Source organism: Thamnophis elegans, chromosome 12 (assembly GCF_009769535.1).
Source record: "Thamnophis elegans isolate rThaEle1 chromosome 12, rThaEle1.pri, whole genome shotgun sequence".
NCBI lineage: Eukaryota > Metazoa > Chordata > Lepidosauria > Squamata > Colubridae > Thamnophis > Thamnophis elegans.
Window position 1 is genome coordinate 52962265 of NC_045552.1, and position 15623 is coordinate 52977887.

General features: G+C 42.7%; 1 long non-coding RNA gene across 1 annotated transcript in view; it reads left to right on the forward strand.

Moving 5' to 3' along the window:
- Positions 1–1148: 1148 nt before the first annotated feature.
- Positions 1149–15623, forward strand: part of LOC116515434 — an 18046-nt gene continuing 3571 nt past the window's right edge. The window contains exon 1 of the long non-coding RNA XR_004256252.1: positions 1149–1235. This is a non-coding gene — a long non-coding RNA (uncharacterized LOC116515434). The remainder of the gene's footprint in view (positions 1236–15623) is intronic.

Below are 15623 nucleotides of genomic sequence, written 5' to 3' on the forward strand. Positions count from 1 at the left end.
ATGCCCACAGAACCGGTATGAAAATAAAATTGAATCTCACCACTCCATAAATCATGATTTCAAAACCAGATCTAGGTTTATGCCAGTTAACACTGGCTTAATTATATGCTAAATTAAAACCAAGCAAACCACCTTAAGGTTTAGGGCAGTGTGTGAATCCAGTGTGTATTGGACCTGGGTACTTGAGAGACTGCCTGCTGCCAATTATCTCCCATAAGACCCATTAGATCGCACAGGGTCGGCCTCCTCCGGGTTCCATCTACCAGCCAATGCCATCTGGCTACCACCCGGGAGAGGGCCTTCTCTGTAGCAGCTCCAGCCCTTTGGAATGAACTCCCCGCGGAGATTCGGACCCTCACCTCTCTCCAGGCCTTCCGGAAAGCCGTTAAAACCTGGCTGTGCTGGCAGGCCTGGGGTTGATGAGTTCCCTCCCCTCTCGACTTGTATGGCTGTATGACTCTTGTGTATTTTAATTACATGTATTGTGTCTGTGTCCCCTTTTCCCCTTCTGAGTTGTTCGCCACCCTGAGTCCCTCCAGAAGAAGGGCGGCATACAAATAAACTAAATCTGAATCTGAATCTGAATCGGGCCAATGAATGAGTCCAAACATTGTCACTTCGTAGATACATTTGCAGTAAAATTTGGAACATTTTTTTTGCATGATAGCTTCACACACATGTCAGAAGCACCAAGGCACTTCCAGGTTGAAGGGATTATCCAGTGACATCACTGGGAGTAGGGGGTTCCTTTCATGGAGTGAAGGACAGGAGTTCAACCCTGCCCTATGGCATCATTCAGGTCTTGATCATGGGCTTGCTAACTTCCGACCTAATATCCTAACCGTGCAAACCACCATGTTCCACTTTTGCACGATTATATGGTGTCTTACATGGAGGATGGTTGCATTGCCCAACTTGCATTAAAAATAGGACATTCCATCTTCTTGTTAATGCATAATCCATGTAATGATGCCATGGAAAGCTTGAGAATCCCACTGCAGTACTTTAACTAGACTTACTGGACTTGGACTTAATCTTCGTAAATGTCAACGTCCACAAGGCAGTGACCATTGCATTGTGAAGGCCAGGGGCAGAACGTCACAGATTACAGAGTTGTTTATCCGTGTGTTGTCCTGCCATTGGGTTCTCAGCTTGTTTCACGGTTCCGTCGCCACGGGAACCAACACTCCCCATTTATCCGGGCTTGTGACCGGCTATGGTTTCCCATAGGCTGGGTTTACTTTAACTAGGACTGAGCAGCTGTTACTCAGTTCAAGATAGACCACCATCTCTGACACTGGAACCATCATTTGAACCTTACACCAGAAATGAAGATGCTCAAGGTGTCCATGGAGATTCTCAGTCCTTCAGGCCATGGTTGTCTCCAAACTGCTTCTTGGATAATAGCAATAGCAATAGCAATAGCAGTTAGACTTATATACCGCTTCATAGGGCTTTCAGCCCTCTCTAAGCAGTTTACAGAGTCAGCATATCGCCCCCACAGTCTGGGTCCTCATTTCACCCACCTCGGAAGGATGGAAGGCTGAGTCAACCTTGAGCCGGTGAGATTAGAACCGCTGAACTGCAGATAACAGTCAGCTGAAGTGGCCTGCACCCTAACCACTGTGCCACAGAAGAAGTGAAACGTCTTCAAAGAAAATCCAGAAAGTCCAGTTGCCTCTTGAAAAAGCACCCTTGGGACAAGATAGCAATAGCACTTAGATTTATATACCGCTTTACAGTGTTTTACACCCCTCTCTAAGCAGTTTACAGAGTCATCCTATTGCCCCCAACAATCTGGGTTCTCATTTTATTGGTCTTGGAAGGATGAATGGCTGAGTCAACCTTGACCCCGCTGAGATTTGAACTGCCAAGTTGCAGGCAGCCAGCAGTCAGCAGAAGTAGCCTGCAGTACTGCACTCTAACCACTGCGCCACCACAGCTCAAGATGCTTGAGGCTTGCATAATAAAGCCCCTCCGAGAAAGTTTGAGAGAACTTAAACATCTGTGCTTAAATCAAGAAAACAACCAAGATTACAAACTTGTGAGTCTAAGGGAAACATCATAGTTAACTACCTGAGTCCCATATGGTTACCTTGGAGGAGAAAGGAGTAGGCACTATGGATTAAACCAATGATCTTCAACTGGTGAGCTGGGACTTCAATGTGGGTCATGCCTGGTCCTAAAATAGATGCAGTTGTTATCTGTTCTTCTCCCAAACAAATTAAAGGCATCAAACCTCCCTCGAGTGTATTTATTTAGGGGAAAAGGAAGATAAATATTACTAGTGATTTACCAGGAAAAGAATGTATTACACTATTGTGGGTAATTGCTCCTAAGTCACCTCAACAAAAACAGCCAGGAATATTTAAATTAGTCAATTTGCAGAGAATATAGGAAGTGCACAGGGTTCTCCAGCTAATCACAAAGGCATCACAAAGCGAATTGTGCCTGAATATTGTTGCAGCCTACACACGTCTTAAATGCATCCTGTCAAATATAAGGCATATTTCACCCACTTGCACAGACACCCCTTTGGCCCTGTCATGGATGTCACTGAAGAAACATCTGATACATTTATCTTAATTTTCTAGACTTCATTTAGGAGAAATTCTGCAAAGAAAATGCATGAAAATGCATTGGATTGCACTTTTGAAAGGCAGCTTTCTGTTCCATCTGCATATGTGCTAGGGCAGACCACATATACCGGTGAAAATTGCAAACATGCAATCTTTTTCAATGCATCAGGTTCTTATCCCTCCAGATAATTCCGAAATACCCTGTTTTGATGCCTGGCAATCTATAATTTATTTATTTAGATTGCAAAAAAAATGTACGAGATAACAGGTATAAGTATAAACATGGACATGAACACAGGAAATGGGAATGAATAACTGGGGACAGTAGGACAGGGACAATGGGCACACTGGTACTCTTATGCACGCTGCCTTACAGGCCTCTTAGAAAAGGGGTGAGGTGTGAAATAACCATCCTCTGCTACCAAATGTGATGTTCCCGTGGGTCGTCCATGAGGCCAATGTGGAGAAAAGACAGGACACGATCTTTCTCGGGATGGAGCTACCCAGATTGGGGGTCTGAGAGCCCCTTTTATTGATATAGGACAAAGGCAGGAGGAGCAATAGCATGTGGTTAAAAACAGCCTCTAAAAGTACAATTTCTAATCTACTGCTCAGTCTATATATGGTCAAATCCTGGGCGTCATTGGTAGGACACATCTCAGGATGTTATGTTATGAACTATCAGAATGTTATGGCGTTTTAGGAGTTTGTTTTCTCCTGTGTGGTTCAGCGTGGCTCTGCATGCCCGGGATGAACTGGGCCATGGGTGTCCCACACCAACACAAGGAACTATATTACAACAGTGAGGTCCACGGTAGACAAATTTAAGGTTAAAGTTATGGGGGGCTGAGGATGTAATGAAAGAATTGGGTAGTTTATTCCAGGCATTGACCACTCGGTTGCTGAAGTCATATTTTCTGCAATCAAGTTTGGAGCGGTTTACCCTGAGTTTGTATCTATTGTTTGCTTCCATGTATTATTGTGGTTGGAGCTGAAATAGTCTTTGACAGGTAGGATATTTTAGTAGACAATGTTGTGTACCATGCTTAAGTCAGACTGTAGGAGGTGTAGTTCGAGGTTGTCCAAACCCAAATTTTAGAGCTTGATGGCATAAGGGATTCTATTGTGAGCAGAGGAGTGGAGGACTCGTGAAATACCTCTGGACTCGCTCGATTGTTTTAATGTCCGATATACAGAGTGGATTCCTGGCATTTTGTTCTATAAAGGAAATATTCAGAATTTGATTTGTGTCTATGTGTATCCCTAGTTCATTTTTGGAGCAATCCTGTTAAGATTGCAGCCAAACTAGCTGTATTTTAATTCTCTACCGAAGTTCTACAGCATGAAAACTCCTTATATTTTAGCCCCTGCTCAAACTTATGGGGAACTAACTGGCCAGAGAGGAAAAGTAATCATCACATTGCAAAATTTTGCATTTCACTATCTTCCCAGTTGCCTCTCAGCAGGATAAAAGACACTTTCCTATTTATAGGGGTGGGAATCTATAAACCACTTATAGGCTTTTTGCATGAAACGAAGGGAAATGAACTTATCCTTTATGGTTTTTTATGATTGTAGGATTGATTATAAAAAGAAGAGAACCATATTAAAACATAGAGTAAGAGGTAAATTTATAACTGCAGTTGTAACTGTTGTAAAATTTGGAATGTATGGCTGTAAAGGTTGGACCCTAAGAAAAGCTGAGCATCAAAGAATGGAGGCCATTGAACTCTGGTGCTGGAGAAGACTCCTGCGAGTCCCTTGGACTGCAAGGCAATCCAACCAGTCAGTCCTAGATGAGATCAACCCTGACTGCTCTTTAGAAGGCCAGATCCTGAAGATGAAACTCAAATATTTTGGCCACCTAATGAGAAAGAAGGATTCACTGGAGAAGAGCCTCATGCTGGGAAAGATAGAGGGCAAAAGAAGAAGGGGACATAAGAGAATAAGGTGGCTGGATGGAGTTACTGAAGCAGTAGGCATGAGCTTAACTGGACTCCAGAGGATGATAGAGGACAGGAAGGCCTGGAGGAATGTTGTCCAAGGGGTCGTGATGGGTCGGACAAGACTTCACAACTAACAACAACAACAAATATAATGAGCCTTGTTAATGGTTATGGTTTAAGTACAGTAATCATGGATTTGAATTTAGGAATTTATTTATTTACACCATGTTTCCGCTAATCAATTACTCTATGTCATATTAAAACATAGAGTAAGAGTTAAATTTATAACTGTAGTTATAACTGTTGTAAAGTTTGGAAGCTACTTCTATTTTCTTTCTTTCATTTTCTTTTTCTTTCTTAATTGTGCTTCTCGCAAAGATTATTTTTTTTCTTTTCTTTTTCTTGCTTTCTATTAGTTTGAGTTACTTTTTATCTTCCTCAAAAAAATAATAAAATTGCATTTAGTTACACTGATGAGAAAGGAATTATTATGCCTATTTTGGGTTAAATGTACTTTTGTCCAAAATATTAGCTCTGCAGCTTCACCCTAAATATTCCACAACTTCTCCAAACAATGTACAAACCAACAAGTGAACTAATTTATCTCCACTTGGCCAGTTTCTCCTTCAAATAAAATGTTGAGAAGTTGATGAAGGCCTTCGAAAATTCTAAGCAGACTTTATGACAATTTGTCATGCTTTAGCACATCTTCACAAGCCCAAATTTAAAAGAAAAAAAATTCGCACTTCGCCAATTTGTTTTTCTTCCGTATCAGAAAATGAAGACCTATCTTCAAACATATTTGGAAAAGTGCCTGGTTTTATATCAGAATAAAGTCAGAGTAGATAAAATATGCATTGAAAGGATGGTGGGACAATGAAAATCAATAAAACGGTCTTAAAAATTCCATTAGCCTTGGAGGCATCAACAACTCCAGGAACATGCCACTGAATTAAGTGTTTTATTTGACAATTTATTCAATTATTTCATAAATAAATATGTACTTGTTCAGCTGTATAATTGACCATGCTCCAGGCTGCCAGGAGGAACTTGGGGGGTTATAAGTTTGAAGTCTTCGCTAGTTCAAAAAGTGAAAGAAAGAAATCTGATCGAGTTTGTGTTTTGTATGGATCAAAGCACATCTTCATTTTATTTATTTATAGTACTTCTCTCTCCCTCCCTCCCTTCTCCTTTCTATCTCTCTCTCTTATTTTTTTTCTTTGTATGACCCTTTGCTCCCTTTATTCGGGGTGAAGTCGAGGCAACTGAATGGAACTGAGCATTGACTGGACGGATGCCCTTCCTGAGTCCTACACAGAGTTCATAGCAGATTTTTTTTTCTTTGTGCCCTGGTAGAAAAATGAGTCCCTCCGGGAATAGGGCGGCATATAAATGCAATAAACCTTTTAACCTTTTAAAAATATCTGCTAGGATTGAACTCTCAGTCTTCTAAGTGGGAGGCAAGTGTCACTGCAGAAGAGAGGGAGAGGGGGAGAAGGAGGGAGAATGGGCATGCTGTCATAAGCCATAATGCTCATAGGTCAGTTACCCATGTGACTGACCCCATTCTATAAACCTTTTTTCAGTGGTTGTTAAGCAAACACTACATTTGTTAAGTGCATCGATGGTTTGCAATGGGGCATTTTTCACCAAAAAATGTAAATAAAAGTTTTTCTATTTTCCTTAATTTGAAAGATCTCTCTCTCTCTCTCTCTCTCTCTCTCTCTCTCTCTCTCTCTCTCTCTCTCTTGCTGTGTGTGTGTGTGTGTGTGTTTCCCACACCTCTCTCTCTCATAACAAATGAGAATTTTACAGTAGTGATAATGGCAAATAAGGTTGAGAAGAAGGGGAAAGAGGAGATTCAGAAACTTATCTTAAGATATTTCTTACATTAGTAGCTTGGTCTTTTTCTATTCCTAGTCCCTAAATATGCATTTCTATTTCTTATCCTTTAAATTTAACAGAATCGATCAAAGGAAAACTTCCCAAACCAACCAAACTTTTTTTCCCCTTTTCCCTGAATAAATAAAACGACGGCTGAAAAATGTTGCTATTTCTGCAAAAAAAAGAAACAATCAATAGTAAATAACCATGAAATTTCATAACTTCAAACATGTAACCCTGTGAGAAAATATGGATGACTTCTAAACACAGTGTAACATGAAGGCAGCATACTTTTTTTTATATATCTCATAAAATTTCTTATTGATGTTTTATTTTTATTTTTTATTTTAGCTTCTCAATGATCTAATCCCCAGAGCTTACTGTAACAGCATTGGCAAAAAGGCATTAAGAGTTGTTAACCTAATTTTGCGAAGCTTCTTCTCCAATAACATTGTACTGCTAACTAGGGCATACAAAACCTTTGCCAGACCAATTCTCGAATACAGCTCGTCTGCCTGGAATCCACACTGTATATCGGACATTAATACAATTGAGCGAGCCCAGAGGCATTTCACAAGAAGAGTACTCCACTCCTCTGCTTGCAATAGAATCCCTTATGCCACCAGGCTCCAAATTTGGGGCAATCAGGAACTGTGCGGCCTGCGGTATGATCTAAACACAGTACACAAAATTGTCTACTACAACATCTTATCTGTCAACAGGTTCTTCAGCTTCAACCTCAATAATATGCAGTCAAACAATTGATACAAACTCAAGGTAAACCGCTCCAAATTGGATTGCAGGAAATACGACTTCAGCAACGGAGTGGTCAACGCCTGGAATGCTCTACCCGACTCCGCTATTATATCCTCTAAGCCTCACCGCTTCACCAGCATGCCTACCATCCCTTTCCTACTGTCCCCATCTATTTGTATTCATTTCTTTCATTTATATTCTTGTTTATATTTATACCTGCTATCCTGTACATGTTTGACAAACTAATAAATACAAATACAGCAAAATGCTCCTGGCCCCGGTGGTTTTTTCAAATCTTATTTTTGAACGTGTTCTCTTAAACTCTCTTTCCTCCCAGTTTAAACATGCCAAACCAATGGTGTCTGCTTGTCTTTAGCAACTGTGTTTTTATAGTATTTTTCATTCTTTTGGACATCATGATCCATGAAACATCATGGCAAACAGCCCTCCACAAATCTCTCTCTCTCTCTTTTTTTTTCATCTAAACTGATCTTAAAGTTGTCATTGCCGGTGAAGGCATAAAGAAAATTTACAACCACAATGGAAAAGGTTTATGGGTTTTTTTAAAAAATTATTTCCAGCGCATCCATAAGCAAATTGATTTCTCAAAAACCTGGAAGGTACTCCAGGCGCTGGAGTTTTTCCTCTAGTTTCACAAAACAAGCTCCTGTGTTGTCATAGTGGGGTGAAGCTCCCTGCCAAGGCTGTGTCTCCTTGGCAGCTCTTCTTGGAATGACCTTATGACCAAACTTTATAGTCAATCAAGGAAGTGCAAAGAAAAAAGAAGCCACGTCAGAAATCTCTGCGCTGCTCAAAGCCTCCCCTTCCCCCAGACATTTCCACGGCAGGGGTGGGTTTCAACCGGTTCGCAGCGGTCCCCGCGAACTGGTTGGTCGGTGAACCCGGAAGTAAGTAACTTCCGGGAACGGCGAAGGGCCCACCCGCCCGCCCGCGCTCCTTACCGGTCTTTGAAGGCTTCTGCGCTTCCACGCAGGCGCATGGCACATACAGCGCCTGCGCGATTCTCCGCGAGCAGCTGGATGGCACATACAGTGCCTGCGCGAGTCTCCGCGAGCAGCTGGAGCATCGCGCAGGCGCTAAGACGCATGCGTGAACTGTGCACGTGCACGAGGACGCCGCCGGCCCCGTTCCAACCAAACCGGTTGGAACGGGATTAGCAACCCACCTCTGTTCCACGGTAAAAATTAAAAAGAAAAAAGAAAAATCTGGATATTTCATATTTCTACTAATGTAAGGACAGCAACCCTCAATCCCCAAGCAGGCCAACCAATTTATGTCTTGATGCTTTATTAAAAATGGAAATATAAACCTGCCTGAATGGAAACCAGCCTTGCAAATTAGAAAGCGAAACAGTATAGATTTACAAGTAGGCAGGGGTGAAATTCAACAGGTTCAGAGAGGTTCTGGAGAACTGGTAGCAGAAATTTTGAGTAGTTCGGAGAACTGGCAAATACCACCTCTGGCTGGCCCCAGAGTGGGGTGGGAATGGGGATTTTGCAATATCCTTTCCCCAGGAGTGGGGAGGGAATGGGGATTTTGCAATATCCTTTCCCCAGGAGTGGGGAGGGAATGGGGATTTTGCAATATCCTTTCCCCAGGAGTGGGGAGGGAATGGGGATTTTGCAATATCCTTTCCCCAGGAGTGGGGAGGGAATGGGGATTTTGCAGTATCCTTCTCCTGCCACGCCCACCAAGCCACGCCACAGAACCGGTAGTAAAAAAAAAATTGAATTTCACCACTGCAAATAGGGCATCCGTTTTTGCAAAACATCAGCACTACCTGATGCACTACAATTCCCATGGTGCTGGCTTACATATCTGATGCTGCCTTATTGGCTGTAATGTCAGGCAGAAGGAAGCAGAATGACACTGTGATCTGACCAAGGTTACTTCTTTATTGCTGCATGCCTGTTTACAGGAATCTCACCAAAGTGACTGCATTCTCTTGACAATGGTCAGATAAAGGTTTTAGGGATTCTGGAAGAGGGAAGACTTGTGTTGCTTCCTGCTGTGCAAAGGCTCTAAAGTCACCCCCTCCCTCCCTCCCTCTCTCTCTCTCCCTCTCTCTCTCTCTCTCTCTTTCTTCCTCCCTCCCTCCCTTTCTTCTCTGTTTCTCTCTGTGTGTGTCTCTCTGTGTGTCTCTGTCTCTCTCTCTCTCTCTGTCTGTCTGTCTGTGTCTCTCTCTGTGTATGTCTGCCTCTCTCTCTCTCTCATACACCCACCCACACTCACACCCAAGCTGGAGATTTCACCACACATATTATGGTTAATGAGATAGGAGTAGAACCCTCCCTTCCTCTCTCTCCCTCTCTATCTCTCTTTCTTCCTCCCTCCCTTTCTTGTCTGTTTCTCTCTGTATGTGTCTTTCTGTGTCTGTCTCTCTGTGTGTCTCTGTCTCTCTCTCTCTCTGTCTGTCTGTCTCTCTCTCTCTCTCTCTCTCACACACACACACACACTCACACCCAAGCTGGAGATTTCACCACACATATTGTGGTTGATGAAATAGGAGTAGAACCCTCCCTCCCTCCCTCTCTCCCTCTCTCTCCCCCCCTCTCTCTCTCTTTCTTCCTCCCTCTCTCCCTCCCTTTCTTCTCTGTTTCTCTCTGTGTGTGTGTCTTTCTGTGTCTGTCTCTGTGTGTGTGTGTGTGTGTCTCTCTCTCTCTGTGTGTCTCTCTCTGTGTGTCCATCTCTCTCTCACACACACACACACTCACTTCCAAGCTGGAGATTTCACCACACATATTGTGGTTGATGAGATAGGAGTAGAACGTTGGTGAATAAGAGAGTGTAGTCTTTAGAAAGGTCTCCATAAGAAAAAAAAATGCCTGATTGGAAATGAGGCGAAGTCATAACAGAACAATAAAGAAGGAAGAGAGGTAGGCTACCTTTTCTGTTTTGTCTTTCCATCCCTGTTTCTAGTCTTCAGTCAATGATTTTGCATTTCTCTCAAGGTTTTCCTGACAGCGGAAGCAATCCACAGGCACGGTTACAATTCTGATGGCCTTAAGGGCAAGACACCGCCTTGTGGGATGGTTCTTCTACAATAGTCCTGGCTTTGCTCTTTGAAACGCTGAACTAATCTGCTCTATCGTCAATGTTAACCATGGCCCTGCCATCACCTGTCAAGCATTTGAAGTATTGTTGGAGGTTTTTTTTCCCCCTGTAAAGTTGCTTAGATGCCTTGTCATGAAGCCTCAGAAAGTAGCCAGGCATGCAAAGTGAAAATCTGTTTCCGTGAAAGAAACGTCCACACTTTTAAAAGCAAAAGTGGGGAGGGGAGGACCTCATGCATTTCTACTGCCCAAGAAGTAGTCAGTGGAGAATTTTCCTTCGAAGAACGGGTTGAGTTTTAAGAACTGTCATGATCATGTCATCCGTGGAGGGTTGTGAGAAAGCCATGCGGCCAGACGTTGAGAAAAGGCTAATCAAAGAGAAGGGCTAAATTGACAAGGTGTCCGCAGCTCAATCTAAAACAAAGACATTTGCCAGGTTGAGTGATGGTCATATTCTTTCGCAAAAAGCATCCCAATCAAAAAAAGATTTTTATCCTAGAGAAATAGGGAGGGTACATTTTGGCAATCAAAAATGAAATCGAGATTCCAACATAAGAAATCTAAGAGTATACATGTGATCTTCAAAGCACTTCTCTGATCCCACTGATCCCAACTCACATGGAGAGGAGCCAGAATGAGGCTCTCTGGGTGCCCCCAAAAAGTGGAGCTTCCCGATCCCTTCCTTTCTACTGCAATAGGAATCCCTTGTGGATGATATTGGGCCATTAGACCAAAATGAGTAATCACGACCAGCTACAACTTTCCATTTTCCTCTCTTCTCCTTTTCTCTCCCCCCTTTTCTCTCTCTCTCTCATTCATTTTTCTTTGTTTCCTTCCTTGCTTCTTTTTTCTTTCTTTCCTCCTTTCTTTCCTTCCTTCTTTTTCTTCTTTCTTTCTTTCTTTCCTTCTTTTTCTTCTTTCTTTCCTTCCTTCTTTCCTTCCTTCTTTTTTCTTCTTTCTTTCTTTCTTTCTTTCTTTCCTTCCTTCTTTTTTCTTTTTTCTTTCTTTCCTTCCTTTTTCTTCTTTCTTTCTTTCCTTCCTTCCTTCTTTTTTCTTCTTTCTTTCTTTCTTTCCTTTCTTCTTTTTCTTTTTACTTTCTTTCCTTCCTTTTTCTTCTTTCTTTCTTTCCTTCCTTCCTTCTTTAGTCCCTGGATCCCTTTCTGAATCCAGTTGTTGAATAAATTGTGGCACGATTACCTATGTGTGGGGAAGTAAGATACAAAAGAGATACACCTTGAAATGTAGGTTACAAAAAAAAGGCTTCTATGCTTTATATTATTGTCAGGATGGCCCAAGTCATAGACCATGGAGATATGCAGATTGTTGGGCTACTGAAACAGTGAACGTGATACTTCCTACTACTCCGACATTTTGAGTTTTCTAATCATGTACTACTACTCCTCCTTCCTGTGCTCCTCCTCCTCCTCTTCCTCCTTTGGTAATCACAGAGGTGGAAGATAATCAAACTGTTGGTTCCAATTAAGAAAATATGTGGGTTGATATTGGGTCACATTCTCCCATGCAGCTAAATGTGTCATTCTTATGTATGTGTTTAATAAAATGAAAGAGTCTTCAAGGACTGTGAGATGGAATGTCCACATAAAGGTAATGTTTGCCTAATTAATGTTTAGATTTCAAAAGTCACCTGAGGAACAAGTTGATCCCCACAGAATTATAGACCTGTCAACATTTCTGCAGAATATTGAAACATAAAGAGCACTTTTGGATGTTATTAAGTTAGCAAGCCACTGATTATCTGTTAAATGATGAAAGAATACATCTAGCTACACTTTTGGCATTTCTCTTTTGTGACTGTCACGTTCCAGTTTCGTAGAATCTCTGAGTCCACGTGTTGGCAGCTTTCCCTTTGCTTAACCTTGCTGCCTAAACATATTCTCTGGCTTCTAATCAAAAATGAAAATGCAGCCTTTAATTATTATTATTTTTAAAAAAACGAAACTGAACTTCGAAATGTGCCTTGATTTTAATTAGCCTTTCCCAGCACTGAGAAACACAGGTGTTGGTTCCAAACCATGAAGATGCCAAGATGAGGAGATATACATCATGAGGGATATATTTATGGAAGGATGGAAAGGTGAGTCAACCTTGAACCAGTCAGGATCGAACTGCTGGCAGTTGGCAGAATTAGCCTGCAACACTGCTGTCAGCTCGCAAAGCATCCCCGGCCTGCTCTCGAGTTGCCATAGGCAGGAGGGGGGAAATTGACAGAGCAGCACAGCAGCCACAACCAGAAGTACCTACCCTGCATACCTTTCTCAAGGCTGTATCCCAGGATACCTGCAATAGGAGGGGCATAATCTCTACAGCCCATGAAAGTGCTCTGTTGGAAAATGTGATTTATGACACACCCTGGGAGGAGGGGGGGGGAAACAGAGTTGAGACTTGAGAGACCGCCTGCTGCCAATTACCTCCCACAGACCCATTAGATCTCACAGGGTTGGCCTCCTCCGGGTTCCATCTACTAGCCAATGCCATCTGGCTACTACCCGGGGGAGGGCCTTCTCTGTGGCAGCTCCGGCCCTCTGGAATGAACTCCCGGCAGGGATTCGGACCCTCACCTCTCTCCAGGTCTTCCGAAAAGCCGTCAAAACCTGGCTTTGCTGGCAGGCCTGGGGGTGATGAGTTCCCTCCCCTCTCGACTTGTATGATTGTGTGACCCTTGCTTATTTTAATTATTTGTATTCGTTTTATGTTCCCCTTTTTCCCCTTTTGAATTGTTCGCCGCCCTGAGTCCTCCCGGAGAAGGGTGGCATATAAATAATAAAATTCATTCATTCATTCATTCAGAGTCACAATTGGGCTGTAAATTACATGGGGGCAGAGCTGGCTTCACTTGGGTACGTGCCCACATGTTGCTCCTAATAAATAACTGGGTTTCTTTTGAAGCTTGGCTCGATCCTCAAGATTTAGGGAATCCGTCGGAACCCTTACAACTGCATTCTAACCACTGCGGCACCGCAACTCTTAATTTGTTTAATCTCAGTTCATCCCAAACATTGATAAGGCCATTCCACCATCAAGAATCTCAAAAATCTTTCCATGTGCTCAGAGATTCGCTCTCGGATTATCTGGAACTCCCGCCCGACTCCACCGTCTGCTGCTTTCTAGGTTTAAATGCCCCTACTCTCCTTTGTTGCATCTAGGTGTATATAGAGGGATATAGATATGTAAATCTCTATCTAAATATATATAATCAACATTCTTGGCATGCTGCCTGGTGATTATATGGTTTCGTTTCACTCAAGCCCAGCTGTTTTATGACATTTTAAGATTCCCAGAAGTTGTTAAATCATTAAGGTTTTATTATTTTTTTAATGAACCTGCTGTGAGGTTGATATTTGTGGAAGAGGCTTTTTTTTAAAAAAAAATAAAAAAATAAAAATAAAACTGCGGTCTGAAATCCTGATGAAGTAGCATGTTTGGTGTTTGTGTCTTGCCCTCCCTGTTGTAAGAGGCGCGGAGGGGAAAGGGCCTTGTTGTAACACGGTGAGGCTTCAATTATAATTCGGTTCAATTAAGAAGATCAAGCAAAGTATGGCATTAATTCCAAGGCCATTTTTGAACATCCCCCAACCTCTTGTCGGGAGGCTGGGAAAAGAAATAGATATGGGTGTCACAGCTGTGTCCCGGTAAATATAAAATTTATGGCTGGGTGTCAAGAGTTATGCATAGCTCACTGAAGCAAATTAAGATAAATGCAGTTCAATTGTTCTGGCTTTCAACTTCAGCTCCGCTGTCATCGTGGGCTTTCTGTTTTGTTATGATAAAAAATTACAGGGGCCCTGCAACAACCATCCCCGCCCCACCCTGCCTCGTTCCCTGCCACATCGTGGCAGCTCTCTCGTGGACATCTCAATGATGCCTGGTGCTCACTTTCTGTAATTTATGTGCATACATTGGATCTATAATCTATGAGGATAGATGGGACGGGAGAAGGACTGATCCATCATTTACCTAGAGTTATAATTAAATATACAAAGTGCAGGTCGGTTTGGATGTTATTGCTTTTATTTCTCTCTCTCTCTCTTTCTCTCTCTCTCTCTCTCTCTCTCTCTCTCTCTCTCCCTCCCTCCCTCCCTCTTTCTCTCTGTGTCTTTCTGTCTCTCTGTCTCTCTGTGTGTGTCTGTGTGTGTGTTTGTGTCTGTTTCTCTGTCTCTCTTCACCTCTCCGTCTCTGTCTCTCTGTCTCTCTGTCTCTCTCGCTCTGTCTGTACCTCTCTCTGTGGGTCTTTCTGTCTCTGTCTCTTTTTGTCTCTCTCTGTCTCTCTCCATCTCCTTCAACGTCTCCATCTCTCTCTCTCTCTCTTTCTCCCTCTGTCTCTGTCTCTCGTCTCTCTGTGTCTTTCTGTCTCTCTGTCTGTGTGTCTCTCTGTGTGTGTCTGTCTCTCTCTGTCTCTCTTCGCCTCTCTGTCTCTGTCTCTCTGTCTCTCTGTCTCTGTCTCTTTGTCTCTGTCTGTCTGTCTCTCTCTCTGTCTGTCTGTCTCTCTCTCTCTCCGTCAACATCTCCATCTCTCTCTCTTTCTCCTTCTGTCTCTGTCTCTCTGTGTCTTTCTGTCTCTCTTTGTGTGTCTGTTTCTGTGTGTCTCTGTCTTTCTCTGTCTCTCTGTCTCTCTGTCTCTCGGTCTTGGTCTCTCGGTCTCGGTCTCTCGGTCTCTCTCTCTTTGTCTGTCTTGCTTTCTGTGGGTCTTTCTGTCTCTCTCTCTCTGTTTCTCTCTCTCTCTCTGTCTCCGTCAAGGTCTCCATCTCTCTCTCTCCCCCCCTCTCTCTCTCACCCCTCCCTCCTTTAAGCACAAATAATGGTACTGTGGATAAATGCACCATTTCCAATTTCCAATTTTAATAGATTTGTATGCCGCCCAATCCCGAAGGACTCCGGGCAGCTTACATAAAAATAGTTTAAAAACATTTTAAAAAGTTTAAAATACAAAACAAAACGAATTAGAAGCAGGACACAACATGCACTCAATCTTAATGGGGCTGAAGGTCAATCTAGATCAACAGCCCCAGGCCTGCCGGAACAGCCAGGTCTTAACATTTGTCATAAATGTAAAAACAATACAGGGAGTGGGGTGTCAGGATAAAGTAACAGTGGCAGAGGTCAGCCTTTCTTCAACTGCCTACTCAACCATGCAGTTCACAACTGGTCCTGTGCAAGATGCACTTTCTCAGCCTAAAAGACACTAAATCCGACACCTAACTTCCTTACACTGCTTCGTACTTTAGGCTAAGTCTTTAGTGGACAGTTCATCATTCACCCCAAAATGACTGTTGTAGAACATTTCCTTCGCCCAATCCATCCAAAATATATTCAAGCTTAAAACTGCATTGTGTGGTCAGTCTGTGGGGACACTTCCAATTATCTGG